This window comes from Ambystoma mexicanum, chromosome 12 (assembly GCF_040938575.1).
Source record: "Ambystoma mexicanum isolate Mex_15411 chromosome 12, UKY_AmexF1_1, whole genome shotgun sequence".
NCBI lineage: Eukaryota > Metazoa > Chordata > Amphibia > Caudata > Ambystomatidae > Ambystoma > Ambystoma mexicanum.
The window spans coordinates 360,759,843-360,780,311 of NC_090936.1; the positions used below are offsets into that span (position 1 = coordinate 360,759,843).

The following is a 20,469-nucleotide window of genomic DNA, read 5'->3' on the forward strand; positions in this document are numbered from 1 at the left end:
TTTTGAGGGGAAATAGCCCACAGAAGCCCACTATCTAAACCTTACACATCACTGCATGTCTGGGAAACTGAAAGCTCAGCACCTGACTTGTTTCTTACAAAGCTGCTGATTGGAGTAAACAATGTTAGGGAACTCCTCATTGTGTAGTACAGCAGATGAGTTTAGAAAATTACACTCTAGTGATTTGGAATTTTCAAGCCGTGCATTGCCGGTTGCTGTGCCAACCAGATATTCTCAGTTCAGAACCCCCCTTCATGCTCTCTCTTCTGTAACAATGGTCTCAGAAATGTTGTATTGCAAGCGCCGCAAAAATTTGCCAAAACCAAAAATGGGGGCCACCATTCCTTTTTTAATAAAAATGCAAGTTTAATGCAGTATGAAGTAATGCACTTATCAGCTGCGAGAGTAGCACCATAAAAGGAAGACAGACTCTTTCTGTTATCTGTGAAATTAAAAGCTTAATATAACTAATCCATAAATCCTGGGGCACAGGTATGTGTAATCAAACTTAGCAGTAGAATGAAGCGTGGTAAATAAGCACCAATAGCTTCTGCTTAAAATGTGTGTGAGCATTTGATTTGCAGCAAAAGCCGCTGCAGCTGATTTATTAGCACAGAGCACGCGATCCCAGGACAGTGCTAAGAGAAGCACACAGAGGTTGTTATTTTTCGAGGTCAACTGATTAGAGCTTACATGGTTTGCCAGTGAAAGAGGAATATATGACCATTTTATAATTCAAAATCACTTATGAAATGTGATTTTCTAGTGAAGCCTGCAAAAGAAACATAGCAGTTTCAAATCACCCACAGACCATTTTCCCTGGGAAGAGGGTTAGAATGTTCCCAATATGCAACAATTATACAGCAGTATGTCTGTGGTTCACGACTCTGATGGTGTCATTGTGGATAGCCGTTCCCATGACAGACAGGAAGAGGCAACCAGGGCAGAATAATAAAGTTCCGCTGGTCGTCTCAAATGTTGAAATCACATACTTTTGTGTTGTGAGAACTGGGGGTGGATTGTGACTTCACAACTCTGTAATTGAGGGCAGTGGGGGAAGCTTAATGGACCCAATGATCAATCGCAACTTATGTATTCCTATGGTCCAATCATTTTTGTGTGGGGAGATTTTCTATGTCACACGATCGAAAATGCAAATTATTTTGCTTTCTATAAGAGTTTTCGTTATGAGGGCCGTTCTTTGACAGCACCTTTTCATGCAGTTATGTTCCGCAATCTGTTTGAATTTGCTGTCTGGGGCCTAGAATAAACTTGTGTTACTTCTTGCACCGGTGTACACTCCTTTTTGACTACTTTTGTAATCTTTTGGTGAGTTTTATGAGGCAACCCCTGATACACCTTCATTAAGTAATTGTGGCTTGTGATTTGGTTTGAAAGTGCAGAGAACTAATCCCAGTCTTTTGTAATTCATCCAATCTGGGGGAAATGGAATGCTGATGCCCGCTGGCATGTGTAGTTCCTGCACTGATGCAATTACGCAGTCCAGGAACTCTATGAAAATGCAGTGCCACATACAAACATGGAAAAGCGGGTTTGTCCTGTCTTTGGCAACATCATCTGCATTCATAATGTGGGTGTTAGATTTTCTGGGGATACATCAGGAAGAGAAACAGGCAAACTAGTTTTTCAATCAATAAGCTATACATGGAAAGGTAAATACTAAACTTGGATATTGGCACACTACCTTGGGGGAGCTTTTTGTAAGGACATCATTTCCTTTGCAATCTGTGCATCCAGAAATAATAACTTATATTAATTTCTTGGTGCGCAAGAGAGAGATAGAGAATATGTCAGTCATATGTAAAACTAATGGAAGGCATGCCAATATTCATATCAATTCCCTGCCTGCACTTAACTCATTGTCCACTTGAAATAAGTGATAACATGGTTTGGTAACATACTATTACAGGCAAGCATTTGGGATAATCGATCATTACGGTCTCTTATAGGACAGGATATGTCTGGTATTGAATTTTTCCTTTGGCAGGGTTTTTACACTAAATCCAAAGTGACCAACGTGTCATTGAAGGGGTTTCACCATCGAGGTGGTTGTGTCCTTTCAGTTGAATGGCTAAATTGTTAATGAAACAATACATTCACCATATGCCAGAGTAAGGAAGGACAACGTCTACTAACTTTACTAACCATGTGAAATCTCATTCATTAACAATGTTTTTTTTGTCAAAATATACCAATTATGATAGTGGTAAAGATCTGACCCAATACATATTTTACATTTTCAAAACCTAACCTTTGTTTTGGAGCCCCAAGAATACAGACTGATAATATTTCAATGTCACTAGCTATACTGATTACCTGGACCGTACTAGGAGAGTTTGACCATAGTTCAACTACCTTGATTTCCCTTCAATGGCTTCCCATTCACATGCATACTTTCTTCAACATCTGATACATTACCAACACGCCTGGGGGTTGGGTGTGATGGGGCTAAATGCTGCAACCTGTACCATACCTGAAAGGGGGCTATCAGGGCCTCTGTACCAGCGGTGTACACTACTGGTGAAGCTAATTCCACACATTTATCATGAGAGCTTAATAGAAGCCCCACACAACACAACTAAGTTGTGTTGTGTGCACCTTCTCGGTTACAGCAGCCAGTTTGAGACCTGAAAGATAGGCTGTTGAAGGTAAAGACCTATATAAGGCCTGAAAAAGTTAGGCAAGAGGCAGCAGTTGTCCAGAACAAAGAGAGATACCAGGACAGTGAGGTTACCCGCCAGAAGCCTCAGCAGCAAGAGTGAAGAGCCCACATGAGCAAGCTATACGTGCTGACAATTATAAAAGATCTAATTGTTCTGAGAGGACTGAGAGTCCTGTCAAAGCAGTTGGACCGTAGATAGCTGAGAGGTCTAAGAAACTGCAAGGTGGCAGGTCTGCTACATAGTGAGCAGGTCACAATGTTCCCAAAGATTGAGCTGGCTAATTGTCAAGTTGCGACGGGTACGAAAGATATGCGGTCAGCAAGTAGACAGCATGAATACCCCAGATGGGGTTCCCCTCAGCGAGGACTTTCTCGTCGAGATAACTGCCTCTTGGTACAGAAGAAACACCCAAGTGCGGATGACTCGACTGGAAAGACTGGCAAACTGGACACAGGAACTGCAGTTAAAGAAAACAGGAATAATAAGTAGCAATTCCAGGAAGACGATTCCAGGAAGTGACAGGCACCAATGTGAATGAATCAATAAGGTCCATAGATCGCAAAACCAAAACACAAAGAGAGCTACCCAGGCGGAACAAGGGTGCATATAATGAATGGGGTCCAATCCTATGTGCCAATAGGGAACCCTGATTTCAGAAAGTTATAAATCCAAAATAAAACAAGAGGGAATCCAAAAAAACTGAATTTGGTGTTCTCCCACAGGTCTCTAAATACATCAATAATGGAGTTGGCACAGAGCTGGGTATGCAACTTCTTTATTGCTGTAAATCCCAACTATAACCAACTCATCCCTATCTGGTCCCTCCCCTTCCGCCACCCCGCACCTTGTGCCCGAAGGCTCCCTCCCTCTTCACATGACTCCCATCACAGCTTCACTGGGACGTCACAATCTCCCCCTCTTTTAACAATACGTTGCCTCTTAGTCCATTTCTTCAATTAGTCTCTGTGGTCTATTAATTGCCTTTTGAGGCCTGTCATGGCTATTCACTTGACCTTTTTCGTCACTTGATTCTTCTCCATCACTTTCGTACGGGCATCCTGCCTTTCTGGATCTGAGTCTTCTCCTTGTGATCGACTCATGATAATTCCTGGCATCCTTTTGAAATGTGATGAGTTATGAGTCATCTTTTATTCTCCAATTCGGCAATGACGAGGGACCCTTTTACTTTGGTAAAGGCCAAAGGAGCACTGTCAAATGAAGCCATGTGTTTATGGATCTCTGGTTGCCGCACTATCACAATGTTTCCAGGCACCAGGTCATTTTCTCCGGCTTTCCTTGCAGTGTCTGTTCGCCTCTTCATGTTCTTCCAGGCTCGTGTGTCATGGTCCCCCATTTCTCCATCTCCTTCATAAGTTTCCTCCTGGAACCTTGACTTGGGTTAACCTTGTCCAAATGTTGTGGCGAAACATGACTTCCGATGGTTCTTTTCCAGTGGTACTGTGAGGGGTGATTCGATAATCCCTCAGTTGTTGATACAGCATTTTCCCAATGGGCACTCCTGTTAGGTGAGCAATTTGAACATTTCTCTTGATGTTATTCATCAAACATTCCACCGTTCCATTGGCCTGTGGCCATAAAGGTGCGATACGCCTATGCTTGAATCCCTTATATTAGGCAAAAGTCTTAGTCTTGCCCGGTGAATGGGGGTCCATTTTCTGATTTGACCACCCTTGGCACTCCATATGCAGTGAACTTCCTATCCAGCACTGGTATTGTGTGATATGCGACTGTCAACTCTACTAGTTGGATGTCAGGGAAGTGGGAGTATTCATCCATTGCCACCAATATGTATTCCTCCCCTTCAATTTGTCCAAAGAAGTCAATGGCTATCTCCTCCAATGCCTTCTTTGGTAGATCTGTCATGCACAGGGGCTCGGGTCTGGTGTGAGGGTTGATAACTGCACATGTGGGGCATTGTTTAAGGAGCTCTTCCACTTGAGCGTCTAGCTGAGCAAACCATACCTTTTGCCTTAGCAACCTTTTTGTGGACACTATTCCTCTGTGTCCTTCATGTGCTACCTCTAGTAGTCTCCTTTGTAACGTTTGGGGAATGATGATCTTGGTTCACTTCAGTAGTAGTCCATCCTCTGATCTGGCCACTAGGCTTCCAATGTCTTGTTGTATTTCTGGTCTGGCGCTTTCTACAGCCTGTTTGCACTGCTTCCACCTGCCTGACAAATGCATCTGAATGCGATCTGGATGGCTTGATCATTCTCCGTCTCCTGCACCAGTTGTGACAGGTGCACTCCTTTCGGTGCTGCTGCTTGAACAACATAGTGTATGTACTGGTCTTTAACCAAGGGTTTTGAGGAGGCCGATGGAACACGGTGTCTGGACAAAACGTCTGCAGGATTCTCATCCTTTCCTGGTCGATGGATGATTGAGAAGCTTTAATCCTGAAGCCTCAAACTCCATTGTGCAATCCCTGGAGGCATTTTTGGCTGTGGATTTACATAAATAATCAGCAGGGCCTGGTGATTGGTGACCACAGAGAATGGTTTGCCATAAAGAAATAAGTGAAAATGTTCACAGGTCCATACTATGGCCAGTCCCTCTTTCTCAGCCTGTAAGTAGGCCTGTTCTGTCTTTGAAAGGCTCCTGCTGGCGTAGGAGACAATATGGTGCTTTCCATTGTCATATGGGTCTAGTTGCCGTAATACGGTGCCTAATCCCACAGGGCTAGCATTGACAACCAGTTCTGTCTCTCTCGCTGTGTTGAAGTATGCCATGTTTTCGGTGGTTGAAATGCGCTGACGAATTGATTCGAATTCTTGCTGGCAGGAGTCTGACCACACAAAGAGCACTTGCTGTTTTGTAAGAGCTATCAGTGGTTCACACAAAGACACAAAGTCCGGGATGTAGAGGGTGCAGTAACTGGCAAGTCCCAAGAATGATCGCAGGTCTGATGCGTTGGTTGGGGGGGGGTTTGCGCTGTTGAGTGCTGCCACCTTCTCTGGGTCTGGGGTCATGCCCTAGGCTGAATAGATATGTCCGAAAAATCATAGTGTTCCTTTCCTAAACTCACATTTTTCCTTGTTGAGTGTGAGGTGGGCTACTTCTAAAGCCATGCACACTCTTGTCAGTGTGCTGTGTTGTTCTTGATCCTTTCCAAACACCAGCATGTCCGTCACTGTAGTTTAATGATAATGATAATGATGTGTTATTTATATAGCGCCTTAAGCCAAAGCGCTTTACAGAGAAAATATTTACATACATATCATCCCAACCGAAGTTGGTAGCAGTTTAAGCAATTGGGAATGTGCTTGATGACCTTGTGAATTTCTGCCTGGAAAATTTCAGCAGCTGCCGATATACCAAAGCTGAGGCGCTTATACCTGTAAAGGCCCAGGTGTATGACAAACGTGGTTATGTATCTGCACTTTTCACTCAATTCTAACTGATGGTAGCATTTATTTAGTTCCAGTTTGGAGAATATGGTGGTTCCATTTAATAAATGAACCATGTCTATGATCCGTGGAGCAAGATGCCCTCATTTGGACGGCACATGTCTACACATATTCTGATGTCATGCAAGTCTTTTTTGGGTACCAGGGCAATTGGTGACACCCAGGGAGTGGGCCCTTCTGCCAGTTCCATGATGTCTTGTGCCAGTAATGTGTGCAGTTCTTCAACCTGTCGCTGTATGTTAACAGGGATGCTGTGGTATTGTTTGGTCACTGGGTGTACCTCTGGGTTGATGTGCAGGTTGATTTGTCGGCCCTTCAACTTGCCCAGCGGTTTGAAAAGCGTAAGAAACAATTGCTCCATTTTTGCGGATGGGGTCAAAATATTTGTGAGCCATGAGGTGGTAGAGCGCGTGCATCAACCCGATATCTAATGCAGCTTTAAAACGTAGAATGCACCCACTGTCTGTAGCAGCTTCTAATACGTATATGGGTATACTTTTGGATTGAGTTTTATACTTGCAGTGTGCCATGAAGTGCCCTTTGCACAACAGCGTGGTCTTGGACCCATATGGGTATATGCTTACTTCCGCTGGTTGTATGATATGATATTTATAACGTGCCTATACCCAAGTGTTTCAAGGCGCAACAAGGTGGAAACAGTGGGAGGACAAAAACAACCATCTTACTAGGCCTTGTGTCATTCAGATTGCGCAAGTGCAGGGGAAGGGAGAGTGGAGAAGTGCCGGGGGGGATGGAAGGGTGCGACACAAAGTAAACAGAAGAGTCCTGCCAAAAGGTGGCAAGTGCGGGTGCTCAGAAGTGCAGCCAACGGGTGGCAATAAGTGCAAGAGAGCGGCCTGTAGGCTTACAAATACAGACCGCAAGTGCAAGGGGTGCCAAGAGGCAGTGGGGGTTGCAAGTGGGCAGGCAGGGACCTAGGCCCAAATACAGAGGTTGGCCAGGAGACCAGTGTGTGGATCAGACAGATCAGCAGGGGAGATGAAGAAAGAAGGCGGAAGCAAAGAGGAAGGTCCTGAGGTGCTTCCGGAACCAGAGATTGTACCGCTCAAGTTTCAGAGAGGCAGGGACGCTGTTCCAGAGGGAGGCCCCAGCTGAAAAAAGAGATCTGCCCCCAACTCTTTGCTTGGAGAAGTGACTGACCCTCAAAGAGTTGGAGGTGGAGGAGCGGAGGGCTCGAGTAGGAAGATATTTAGGTAGAGATAGTTGAAGGTATTGCAGTCTGTGGCCCCAGAAAGCCTTGTGGACGATGCTGAGGGTCTTGAACTTTATCCTTGCCGCCACTGGGAGCCAATGGGGAGATTTCAATGCTGGAGAGATACAATCACTGGGCTTGAAGCCAAGGACGAGTCTTACAGTCCTGTTCTGGATGAGTTGTAGAGGACAGAGGGTAGAGCCAGGTTGCAGTAGTCCAACCTAAAGAGCACCAGAGCACTGGAGACAGTGAGCTTCTGGGGGGAAAGTGAGGAAAGGTAGGGTACCTCTCAGGAGGTGCACCTGGTAGTTTGACTTCTTAGAGACATCAGAGATGTGAGGAGAGAAGGAGAGTGTGGAGTTGAAGGGGACCCTGAGGTTCTTAGCATCACAGGTAGGAGCAGGAAGAGGGCCCAGGGTGGGCGGCCAGAGAGTGAGAGGAATGGATGGAGCTGGTGATCCGATGAGGAGGATCTCTGTCTTACTGGCATTAAGGCAGAGATCATTGGCGGAACACCACTTCTGAATTGCGTACAGACAATCTGGGATGAGGGAGGGAGAAGAGGTGGCTGAGGGGAGCCTGAAAGAGAGCTGAGTATCATCCGCATACCACTGAAAGTTGGAGCAGAGAGCAGCTATGCAGTGCGCGAGAGGTGGCAGGTATTGTTTGAACAGCCTGGGAGAAAGATTAGACCCCTGGGGAACTCCACAGATAGAGAGAGAGTTGGACCTGAGCGGGTCGATCAGAGAGAAAGGAGGTCATCCAGGCTAGGCCTGATCAGTGATACCCAGGTCATCACGCAGCCAGTTGAGCAGGATGCCATGGTAGATAGTGTCAAAAGCAGAAGAGAGATCATAGTTTCAGGGCATGTGGAAGAGTGCCATAAACTTCCTCGCTCATGGCATTCACGGTGGCTTCCGTGTCAACTAGGAACTCGACTGGCATGTTATTCACCTGTATCAGTACTCTGTTCTATCGCTGCAGAATTTCCTTAGGCATACAGATATCCTTCCTTTCTTGGTTCTTCATGGAAATGTTCCCTGATATGTGGCTCTTCTGCCGACGATTGGCTGGACCCACTGTGTGTTTGGAACTGCTCTACCAAGTAGCAGACATATCTCTTAGGCCTTCTCTTAGGTCATGAGGCTGATTGCCTGCTTGTCCACCATTCCAGTGGCACCCTCTCCTGTGCTCTGCTTTCTTCCTTCCTTTCCCGGTGTCGTCTGGGAGGCTTTTCATGATACAGACTCATCCCTACCGGAGGTCCCTGGGGTTTTTGTCCTGTGTGTGTTGCACCACCACCACTCCCTTCACCCTGTGCTTGACTGCGGTACATGTGGCATATCGCCTTGAAATGGTTGTCCCATCCACATGCAGAAAACTGCTTTCCTATGGCCGGATATGTGCCCTCATGGGGAAACTTGTATCTACACCATTAGCAGAAAGGTTCTCTGTTGCCTGTATGTGCTGGTATGACTTCCACTTTGTTGATGACCTCCGACTGGCCGGTGGAGATTTTCACGTTACCAATGGTCTCAAACTGGAGGTCCAATGCCATATCTGATCTTGCTAGGCATAGGATGTCCTCCAGTGACCTCTCAGCAAAAAGAGTGCTCGGCACTATATCTTTGGGACTGCGATTGTGGCAAAGAAGCGTGTTGCGCGCTGTATCTTGCAGACTGTATTTTGGAATCAAGAAGCATGCTTGGCGCTGTATTCCAGGCACTGTGATTGGAGGAAGTGTTCTTGGTGCTAAATCCTTCAGACTGCATTTTGAAAGCAAGACATCTACTTAGCACTATATACCCAAGTCTCTGTGGCAAAGGCATGCGCTGGGTGCTATATTCCGAGACTCTTCTTTTAGAATAAAGAACCATGTTTGGTGCTATAGCTCCGAGACTATGCCAAGTAGCATTCTGGGCGCTAGATCTGTGCGTCTGTGTCAAGAATCGTGCTGGGAGCTATGCTCCTGTGACGTTTGATAGAACTGAGAGTGAGAGGGCGGTCAGTATCTGTAGTAGCTTGAATACCCTGCATGCACTATGGTTTAGCCCATTATGAACAGCTTTTTTAGTCACTTCCAAGAGTAGGACACCCTTTTTAGTTGTAGATAAATCCCTAATTCCCTTAGGCTCTTATATCAATCCCCATTGGAATAAACATGTTAAAACTGTTCTGTGAATGTGTTCTGTTGGTCCATCTCATCTTCCAACCTCCTATTTGGCAGATATATGGTAGACTTTCTTAGAAACTCACACAACGCTTAGATGTTATCCAATGGAATATTGCAGGTTGTGCCCTCCTGGGTCTCTGCCCAGGCCTTTTCTGCTGCTGCGCCACCATTGCAAGGTGTGCCTTCCTGGGTCTCTGCCCAGGCCTTTTCTGCTGCAGCCACCATTGCAAGTTGTGCCTTCCTGGGTCTCTGCCCAGGCCTTTTCTGCTGCTGCGCCACCATTGCAAGGTGTGCCTTCCTGGGTCTCTGCCCAGGCCTTTTCTGCTGCAGCCACCATTGCAAGTTGTGCCTTCCTGGGTCTCTGCCCAGGCCTTTTCTGCAGCTGCGCCACCATTGCAAGGTGTGCCTTCCTGGGTCTCTGACCAGGCCTTTTCTGCTGCTGTGCCACCATTGCAAGGTGTGCCTTCCTGGGTCTCTGCCCAGGCCTTTCTGCACCACCATTGCAAAGTGTGCCTTCCTGGGTCTCTGCCCATGCCTTTTCTGCTGCTGCGCCACCATTGCAAGGTGTGCCTTTCTGGGTCTCTGCCCAGGCCTTTCTGCGCCACCATTGCAAAGTGTGACTTCCTGGGTCTCTGCCCAGGCCTTTTCTGCAGCTGCGCCACCATTGCAAAGTGTGCCTTCCTGGGTCTCTGCCCAGGCCTTTTCTGCTGCTGCGCCACAATTGCAAGGTGTGCCTTCCCAGATCTCTGCCCATGCCTTTTCTGCAGCTGTGCCACCATTGCAATGTCTCTGCCAAGGCCTTTTCTGCTGCTGCGCCACCATTGCAAGTTGTGCCCTCCTGGGTCTCTGCCCAGGCCTTTTCTGCTGCTGCGCCACCATTGCAAGTTGTGCCCTCCTGGGTCTCTGCCCAGGCCTCTGCCCAGGCCTTCTCTGCTGCGTCACCAGCCTGGAATTCTCGGCCTATTCCTATCCTTCTTCCCTCTTTCATTGCATTTCACAAAGCCTTCAATGCATCCCGTTCACGTGAAGTTAAATATTGCTCCTGATTTCTTTTTATTGAGGATTGGTCTTTTTATTTAGGAATTTCTTTTTACAAAGGGCCTTTCCAGCAAAGCGAGCAGGGGTGATTTTGGGAATATACTTGTGGATAAAGCATATTATTTTTATAGTTGAGAATCAGTATGAATGAGTTTATGTGTTGATGTTGCTTTTAGACTTCTCTATATGTATGTGTGCTGTACTCTTTGTATACGTTTTGGAACCATTTGTATAATGTTTGAAATTGAAACACTGTATCCACGTACTGGACCAAAAGGGCGGTCTAGAACCCAAAACTTCCCTTGGTTGTTATATTTTCACACTTGGATTTGGGTATTTTTATTTTGAATAATTTCCTAAAAAAAACAAAGATTTTGCAGAGCTTTGTTGTTTGTCATAAAATGGCTGTCCTCAAAGTGAAACAGTGTTAGCTTTATTAGGTTTCCCTTGAGGGCAGGTTTTTCTTAAAAAGACCCACTACTCCCTAGTTGATGTTTTTCTGGGAAGTGGGTATAGTTAGTACATCTTGGACTAGGGGTCCTCGTGTCAATTTCTTTTTGTTCTTCTTTTGTTTTTTCTTAATATTAAAGATATAGAGAGTTTTTTTTTTCTCTTCTATGTCCCTGTGTGTTGGATACACAGTAAAGATCCTTGATGAGTCCTTGACTTTATTTGGATAGATCAAACTGTTATCTGGCATGTTACATTCAGTTGTGCAGATACAGTGTTGTAATGAGCCGACCGGTTTCAGTGGTGAAGACCACTTTCATCAGGGCTGGGACATCTGGCAAATAGTGACGCTGTTGTTGTTGAGAGTGGGTAGATACAGCCAGTGGCGTCACTGGGAGGGGCCTGGGGGGGCTAGTGCTCCCCCTCTGAAATCCTGTGTCCCCCCTTGCCCCCCCCACCTAAGGCGAGCAGTGCCCATGTTCTCTGTTCATGGTGTTATGTGTGACACTCACTGAGGCAAATGTCTGCATATCACACAGCAATACTTTTGTCTCAAAGCAGTGATCGAGCAGCTTGCAGCCCCTCCCATCAGAATGTAGCGCACTAAACTGCTAATGATGGGCCATTAGTCACTGAATGGTTTTGTGCCTGCATTCTGATGGGAGGGGAAGTGCAGTGGGGTGTGGGTAGTTGGTGTGCACAAACAGGGCCATCACGAGAGGGGGCAGGAGGGGCAAACTGCCCTGGGCCTCGCACTTTGGGGGGGCCTTGTGGCGCTCTCCCCTGGGGGGGGCACACTGTTGCTTTCCTCTGCCTTGCATCGTCTTCGGCGTCCACGGACAGAGGCTTGAAGTCAGCAAGGGGAGTGGAAGGGTTCCTACTCTGACAAAAGATGTTGCGCAGCGTCGCCAAAGAGAAGGCCCCTGTAGGTATTTAGAGTAGGGTGACCATATTTAAAAAATAAAAACTGTGAAAGGGCAACTAGCATAAAGGTAGGACTAACTCTTTAAAGTGACAGTCAAGGCACTATACTCCAGTAGCGTTTGGAAGAGAAGAGGGTTTAAGTCTTACTGTTCAAATAAACAAATATAATTCATTTATCACAATTAACACTATCTTAAGTTGCAAAATGGAACATTTCTTCTGTGCGAGAATGTTCATTCCTGCTGCCAGCTATGAAGACCTACTACTAAAAACCGGACCTTCTGCAGTTTCAAATGGAATCATAGTCTTGAGAAAGGGGGACAGAGTACCAAATTCCAGGACAGCCCCGGCAAAACCGGGACATCTGGTCACCCTAATTTAGAGGCAGCCACGGCAGCTGCGGCGTTACCCATTAGAGGACAGAGTAGTGGTGCTCAGATGTTTGTCTGCAGTCCCTCCAAATGCATTTTGGGTAGCGGCAGGTTACAAGACTGTGGCCCGGAAGGTAAGTGTGAGAACATGTGGGGCTTACAACCTTTGATCTCAGTAGCAAGTTCTGCAGGCTGTTTTCAGGGATGCCGTGAATGCTTTTACGAATGGATGTACTTACATAGCTGACAATAGCACTTTCAGGTGTCTGTGCGCTTTACCATCATTTGACAACCCAAATTATATTGACCAGCAGCCTTGGTTCTCAAGTTAATGGCCATGAACGGATGAAAAGCTGATTTGACTCTTACCAAAAGCAGTGGTACTCATTTTATCCAGCTGGCGACAACGAAAGTCTGAGGCAGAAACATGCGATCTGAGCCTTTGATGTGCAGTAATTGCACACGTTCACACAGTGGGCACCTTACACTGCAAGCTGTGCCCAACATAGCACGCTCTTTTCCATCATTGGCACCACAGTAAGCAGACCTGCCCTCACCTGGTGCCACAGAAGTTTTCAGCATACAGTTAGCAGTAGTTAGGCAAACTATGGGTTTCTGTTACTGACGAAACTTTCTCTGAGGCAAGCCTTATATTGTCAATTTCCTCTGGCAAGCCATTCAAACCATATACTATTTGTTATCTCTCTGTGTGTGAGATCGAGTGCAATCTATTCAGAAAGTTGATTTAGATCAGTGCTCATCAATCTTTCTCAGTCCTACCTTGAGTTCTTGAGTAAAGATATTGTTTCTGACGCCCCCCACCCATTGGTTGGCCCACCTAGTGGGTCCAAAGGATGTCCAAGGGGAGCCCCAGGCTCTTTAAAATATAAGAAGATTTTCTGCTGCATATATTTTCTATTAAAAAAACAGTCACCTTAATTCTTTTTTAAGAGTCCACCGCCCACGGATCCCCTCACTCTCACCCCTGCAATATCCTTCGGGTCCACCGAGGGGGGCCAAACCCCCTGTTTGAAGACCACTGATTTAGATGGTAGAGAGTCATTTACTTGTATGGGTGTATCTAACTTCTTTGCACATTCAAATGAGACTATTCTGGTGAAGCTTCAATGTTACAAGAAGTTAACTCGCTCCTTCATTTCTGAAACGCCACACTTAGGGACTGCTGTGAGAATGAGCTGTCTCATGTCACCACTTCTCTGGCATTCAAGTGCTAACCCCAAACCACGATTTCAATTGTTTCCAAATGTATGCATATGAATGCAGGTGCTAACAGTGAAATGCTTTGTTAGTAACTGCTGGGGCCTTTGTTAACAGCGAAGCTCAGGCACTGTTTAACATCTGTGACTTGTTCCATCTGACCTCGGCTCTGTAGGTCTCCCAGGGCGGGGCAGAGCCAGCCTCAAACTTTTGGTGGGGCTGGATGACAGATTTGAAAGCAGATAGTGAGTGAGGCCAATGTGGGGCCAATAAACCCATTACGCTGTGCTCCCCACCCAAGGATGCCGTCTAGACCTTTCAGCTTTTATAGCTGCCCCATGTTGGCAGTCTTATGACACAGAAACCTACTGGTAATCTGCATCTTTTAACCACCTAGCTGCATTTGTTTGACTTCATTATTGATTTAAGCCCTCCACAAGTACCTTGACCTATTTCCAAACTGTAAGGCAAGGGGTACCCCCCAAACATTACAAATAAATGGGCCCATATCAGCCCTACATGGAACATCAGGGTAATTTACAAATAAAACAAGGAAAACTTTCTTTCCATAACCGTTAGGTCAAGAAGTGATATCACAATACAAACGGTTCTTAGGAGGACAAATTGCTACAAACTAGTGTCTAGAAATGCTGGTTAGAACTGGATGCAGGAAGGGGAAGAAGGGAACCAACGTTGTGTTGCTATCTAGCCCTTATTAGGAAAACACCCTGTCCCTACTCAGGGTTGTCTATCCCTAGGCAACATGTGGTGCAACGCCCATCTGATAGGGATAGGGTAGGAAGAAAACGGTCCCTCAGTCTACCAGAAATGTGGACGCCCCGACCTGTATTAGAGAATTCTGGACACAGGATATGACGATGAAGAGTAACCATAAAAAAACACCACACCACTCCAATATATCTTAGTGCGGTAGAGCTGCTAATTAGATCACTGCCCAGCACAGCTAAATAGCTTACATGAGTGTTCAAAAAAACATGGAATTGTCTATGTATGTTTTATTAACCTGAAGGGGGCCCCTAGGGGTCCCTCGCGATATGGAAACAAGGCATTAACCATACACGAAAAGATGCGCCAGACACGAGGTTCAAATTCCCAATGCTAGGGTTTATTGCAAGCAAAAATAGTCCCAATCGGCCAACTGTGGTCTCACGCCCTGCGACGTGAGTTACCTAGACCTCGAGGGACGCAAGAGAGCGAATTACGTACATCAGTTACATATATACAAAATGCATATCATACAATCAGCTATGTCATGTTGAACACCCCTCTTTATTAAGTTTCTTTGAACTCGGGATGACGATGGACATTTCCGACGGGTATGACAATTATGACACTTTCGATGTCTATTCTAGTAACAATGTGCAATTAGAAAGTGCAGAGACATCTTTTAGTTGTTGAACAGAACACGGTGGTTCTGTTCTTGGAACCAAGCTGCACACGGGGGAAGAGCCACATTCCAACCTTTGCTATCTATGAGGTACTATTCGTGTCCTGGGAGCCGACACACTCTAAAGGGTTTTGCGAAGGGGGGCCATAAGAAGAGCATAATTCAAGCCTTCAGATGCTTTATTCTAACATATTCTACCACAGTACGAGACTGGCTGGCAGCTGTGAAATGATTAAATGCCCTGCAGCTCTCCCTCAAGGCTACAGAGAGGGAGCGTGGGCATTCCTTTCTGGGCTACTCATGAGGAGTTTCAACGAACTCCTCAGTCCCGTGACCTTGCCCTTTCATATTCAGACAACAATGTTAACAGTTGAGCAGAGTAAGTAGAATTCGCAAGAATTGCAAGCTGCAAAGCAGTTTTAGACAGAAAGCAATGAGCAATGGTTAACAAGCAAAATGGCGATTCTTGCTACGTTTAAAATGGCCACTTGTTGGGCAAGCATAGCAGTCTGTATTTCTATAATTCGGTGCATAAAACGGTTGGCCTAAGGCCATCAAGTTACGTCTGTCATTCAAATGAAGGGTATTCACTTTTCCAGATTGACAAACTCTAAGGAAATTCTAGTTAAGCCTCATGATGGAGTGGTAAGTGTTATGAGCATCTAAAAGGGCAATTGGTGTTGGTACATCAATGCCTGTAAGTGTAAAACACTTTAAAAAAGGCTCACAGTATGTGAGTAAAGAACGTGGATCATATTATTTGTAAAGTATCGCCCCTAATTGTTGGCGATGTCTACACAAAGGCCATGGTACCACCCATGGCCAGAAAGGTCGACCGGTTTCGATGGAGTAGGGTGTTCAGACCATCTTCTTCTGGACAGTTTATTCAATCAAGCGTCAAACTGCGTGTGGATTATGTAAATACTGCAGAAACTGGGGATAACAGCCTTCAGATTGAAGCGCAAGAAGCGAGCCGCACGCTATTTCACCTTCCCTTTGTCCACAAGTCGTACCTTTCACCCCAATTCAGAGGCTCTTTACTTTCATAATGCTATGCTAATCACTGGAGACATGGGCCTTCTAAAAGCTGAGCCCAGTAGTTAGGACTTTGGCTTTATTCAAGTGAGTCTGTTGATATCGCATGGGCAGGCCTTTGTCCTCTGCATGGTTGATTCTTCTGCCGCTCGTTAACGAGTGCTTAAACATAAGCAAATAATACAACGCTCTGTCAAAGGCTCTTGATTTTGCTATCAAAGCTATGCGCTGGCGACACACCGAGAAATGCATTCTGCCTCAAAGTTGGAAGGCTTCAGTCCTCTCTAGCCAGGAGTTGGCACCACCCAACAAAGGCCAGCATTTCAGGAGGGGACAGGATCCCGGTCTGCTCAATGGTGTTGCACCACTACATGGCATTCTTTTTCAATTGGGTTATCAGGCGGCACTTTTGTGCCAGCAATAAGCCAATATGATTGCTTTAGAGAACAGACAGTAGTGAAATTGACTTTTTTAATTGGGCATTCCACCTAGGGCAGGGAAAGGGGCCAGGTCCAGCGAGGGCTGGATTGGGAGGGTGTAAGGCAGGTATTTTAGTCACCCTCATGAACATTTGCCTCTTCCCCTCAGAGAATTGATCAATTTATCATGTCAGCAAAGTACAAAATCTGCACCCCCTTTGAACCTAAAAAATGCACATACATATTTCCAGTACAGTGCAACATTGACAAGAGATTGCACAGGGCTCCTGCTCAGACCCTCAAGTGGTCCTCTGGGGAAGTGTTTCAAATCCCTGCCCGACATAGTTTACAACACGAACACATATAGATTTCCCAGGATTGTGGAGCTGGATCTGAGATCCGGGGAGATATTTTCCTAATGACAACACTCAGTAAAGCTAGGCAAAAATGGCATATGAGGAGGGACAAAAAGCTTGTTGGTGTTTAGTTATTTGCCCACCATTGAATTCCCATGGCCATGCTAATCCCTATGGCAATTCCCACCCAGTGTCTGCCTGCCCCCACCCAAAACACCTCCTCATTGGAACTCTTTGATCAAGCTTTAATCAAACTTTGCCCTCAAAGTGTCTGCAAGCATTTTCTCAAAGGAGTTTTGTTGAGAGTTAATGACTTAATTGCTGTAATAAACACGCTACTGGTGCAATACACATTTATTGACCAGGTCTGTTTTCAGGCACTTGATTTAAAAGCACCACATGTCTTTCACAGAAGTCCTGTTAAAAACCAGCATTGGTCAAAGCCAAAGGTTTTGGCTTATGCATAAGTAGATGTTCAGGTACTCGCACCATTTTGCACCTGCTACCATCAATGGCCAGTTAATACCAATACAGCAGTGTCTTTCCCATGCCTACATGAAAGCCCCAACTGTTAGCATTGCCAATTTGTTTTACTTTGCCCTTGATGCACAGGACCATGCATCAAGGGTAAAGCAAATATACTACTTGGCTTAACTGAACCACATTGAATATAGACCAGTCTAGTCAGTAATAACGTGTATGGTGCACAGTCAGCCTTGACATACTTTCTGTGGCATTGCATGTTTACTTGCTGGGAGACCTTATATGTTAATGCATGAACGTTCATGGGAACAACCAGCATGAATATGTTTTTATATTAGCATATGTTGTGGGCAAAGGCAGCATGAAATGTATTGGAAAATGTTCCTGTGCATGGTCGGTGACAAGCAACTGTTGGTTTTTTCCATGTTCTTCCATATAAAACTAATTGCAAACTGTATTGATTTTTACCCAAATTTGTAAAGAAAGTGCCATAAAATGCATAATTTTAATGCAATGTTTCAAACATTTTCTTGGGAGTGAGAAACCCCCTCAAGCACCTCTTGCTTGGTTTGGGCTCCCTCACTGTGCTCTGTCGATCCCACATAATTGGCACAAACATTTAAGCCTCTTCAGTTCAGAAATTCACCAGCCTCCACTTTACATCATCTATCTGTCACTGTGTATTATGTGTGTTTTAATGCGCACACAGGAGAGGGGTGCTCCTTAATGCTGGTGTCACGCACCACACGCTGTCATGACATCCTATATATCTTTATGCACATAATACAAAAGTTATTCTGGCATAAACCTTTCTTCAGTAGAGAAATCTAACTTGCTGTAGTTGATTTGCAGTTGTAATAATATAATAATAAACCATATTTGAGTTTGTCCACACAAACTCAAGGGGAGTTTTCTTGTGTCTCCTCTTTGTGGCAGTGTCGCCGCTGGCCCAGTGCAAAAAATGGTAAGGGGGCCTCACCAAATCTTTGCCCCGGGCCTCACCACACCTTGTGACAGCCCTGTGCACAAAAGCCTATCTGCAGGAGTGCTTGTGACCTCACACATTACCTTTCATAGGCAGCCCCCCTACTTGTGTCTGTGCCCCCCTACTTTTGTCTTTGGCCCCCTCTGTGCCCCTCCTAAATTTGATTCCTGGCGACGCCACTGGATACAGCTATTTTCAATTCAAATGGACCAGTCTGTGGGGATACAGAACAGGGTAGGGGACGGGAGGGTAGGAGGGAGGGAAAAGAGAAAACACAGAAATTAGTTGTGGCGGGGCTATACAATGTGTCCGTAAATTGCCTAGTGTGGGAGACACCTTACCCTCAACTTTGGTGTCTTCTTTCTTCGAAAAGGTCCTGAATGTGTGACTATGGAGCTTCAGTCCCACTGCAGATGCTGACGTTATTCAGGCTTCTGCACAGAGTACCTAGATGTGAACCACAATATGGTTTATATCAATCAAGGTACCTATTTTTATGACATAACTTCTTGGCCACTTAAATTACTTTTAATTGGCAATGTTCACAAGGTACATAAATGTACAGACACAACTCTAGTTAGATATGTGTGTAAAGTACATGTGTACCAGACCTGGTAATTAACAACACAGGGGTGCTGAACAGATACAAGCAGAGTGCAAGCAGATACAGAACAGACGTCCACGGGACATAGTGCGGCAGATATATAGAGAGCTTTACCTCACTATGTGGCTTTTGTTGGTAATTATTCGAATTAAAATCAAAATCAATAGAACAAGATAAATTAGCAATAGATGCTGAAAAACAGGATGGACTGACCTGTTGTCCTTCTAGCTGTACTAGCGAATGATTCGGAAGGATGGTAGTTGCAAAACATTACACTAGATAGGAAAGAAAAGTAAACAGAAAACGGACGCGCTTTAGATGCGTCTGCTTCGGGATGCCTATTTGAGAAATAACTAGTACATCCAGAAAGAGGTACCAAATGTATGGCTCCTGAGCTTACCTGGGTCTTATGAAAATGACCTCTGGTGTGCATCCAATTCATTTGCTGCGAACTACCGGCGCCGAAAAATGAGCGGTCTAACGGGAGAGAGCCGTGAAGCTTATCACATGATGTTTTCTGCTAAATCACGTCATATTCGTAGCGTGAATTTACGTGTGTGCGTCTTACATGATCGGGACCTAACTCTCGCATGGCGAGGGGGATGGGAGTTGTAGTTTTTGTTTGTGTTTAACGGATGAAAACATCCTGCGTGTTGATTGACATTAAATGGTTGCTTCATGGAGATCCGTCCCACTTGGATGTCGGCCAAAAGAACGGGAGAAGTTACAATACTGTTACTAAAAAGACACCCCGCGTGTTTGCTCATAACGGCTAATGCACTGTCTCACTGTAGTTCGCAAAAAATACACTCAGATGTTGTTGAGGCTCGCCTGATAAGTAGGGTGATCTGCGTGATGTGATCTATCATTTGGTTTAGTGGTTCCCGATTTTTGCACTTAAATCTTTGCACTTTAATCATTCATGTATCAGTATAGGTGAGAAAATATATAAATCACCCCAGATCATAGGTTGATTGTTCTGAAGCCATGGATCTGAGTAAGTAGAGTGTGTGTGCTCAGGAACTCGGGATCACAAAGTATATGTGGATTAATAAACGGGTGTCAATTTGTGAATATTAGCCAAATCACAGAATGTGAAAGTTGTGAAGTTGCGAGCTAAAGATGGTCGCATCTATTGGGCCGGTAGTTTTTTGTAGCACACAGTGAGGTCAGATTAAAATTTATGTTGAGCTATTGTATTGTACAGTCCATACTAGGCCAGTTAAAGACAACAAACAAAATCTTTCCTAGGGCAGTTCGAAACATGACCAACATATTTAGCAACATACTGTAGTAACTAATAGTGATAAAGGAATACTTATAATGATTGTGGATCACGGATGCTGCTACCCTCTTGCATAGACATCTGTAGATCCAGATCAAGACTTGTGGTGCCATCAGGGTCACATGTGAATTATAGTAGCAGTAATATAGTGAATCAGATAGCCATACATTATTCACTCCTTATAGAGTTGCAAGTTTGCCAGGATGTGGATTCGTTCAGACCCCTGGTGTCTGTTTTTAGTCTGAATATCCATTGTTGTTCACGTCGATATAGTAAATCATGGAGATTCCCTCCTCTCGATGGAATGTTTACTTTTTCGATGATGGACCAGGTGAAGTCATCTAGGGCGTGGTTTTTGCTGGTAAAGGGTTCAACCATTGGTGCTGTTAGTTTTT

The 20,469-nt window shown here is 45.2% G+C and overlaps 1 protein-coding gene and 1 long non-coding RNA gene across 3 annotated transcripts in view; one reads left to right on the top strand and one right to left on the bottom strand.

Annotated features, from left to right (window-relative positions):
• The window catches only part of LMNTD1 (lamin tail domain containing 1), a 2,112,860-nt gene that overhangs the window by 738,495 nt on the left and 1,353,896 nt on the right, over positions 1-20,469 (top strand). The gene's annotated exons all lie outside the window — the stretch shown is intronic.
• On the bottom strand, positions 14,604-19,335 carry LOC138513534 (uncharacterized). Its single transcript, XR_011281768.1, has 4 exons — positions 19,190-19,335; positions 19,003-19,064; positions 18,527-18,632; positions 14,604-18,399 (listed from the first exon to the last, which is right to left on the bottom strand). It is a non-coding gene; the product is annotated as an uncharacterized lncRNA (long non-coding RNA).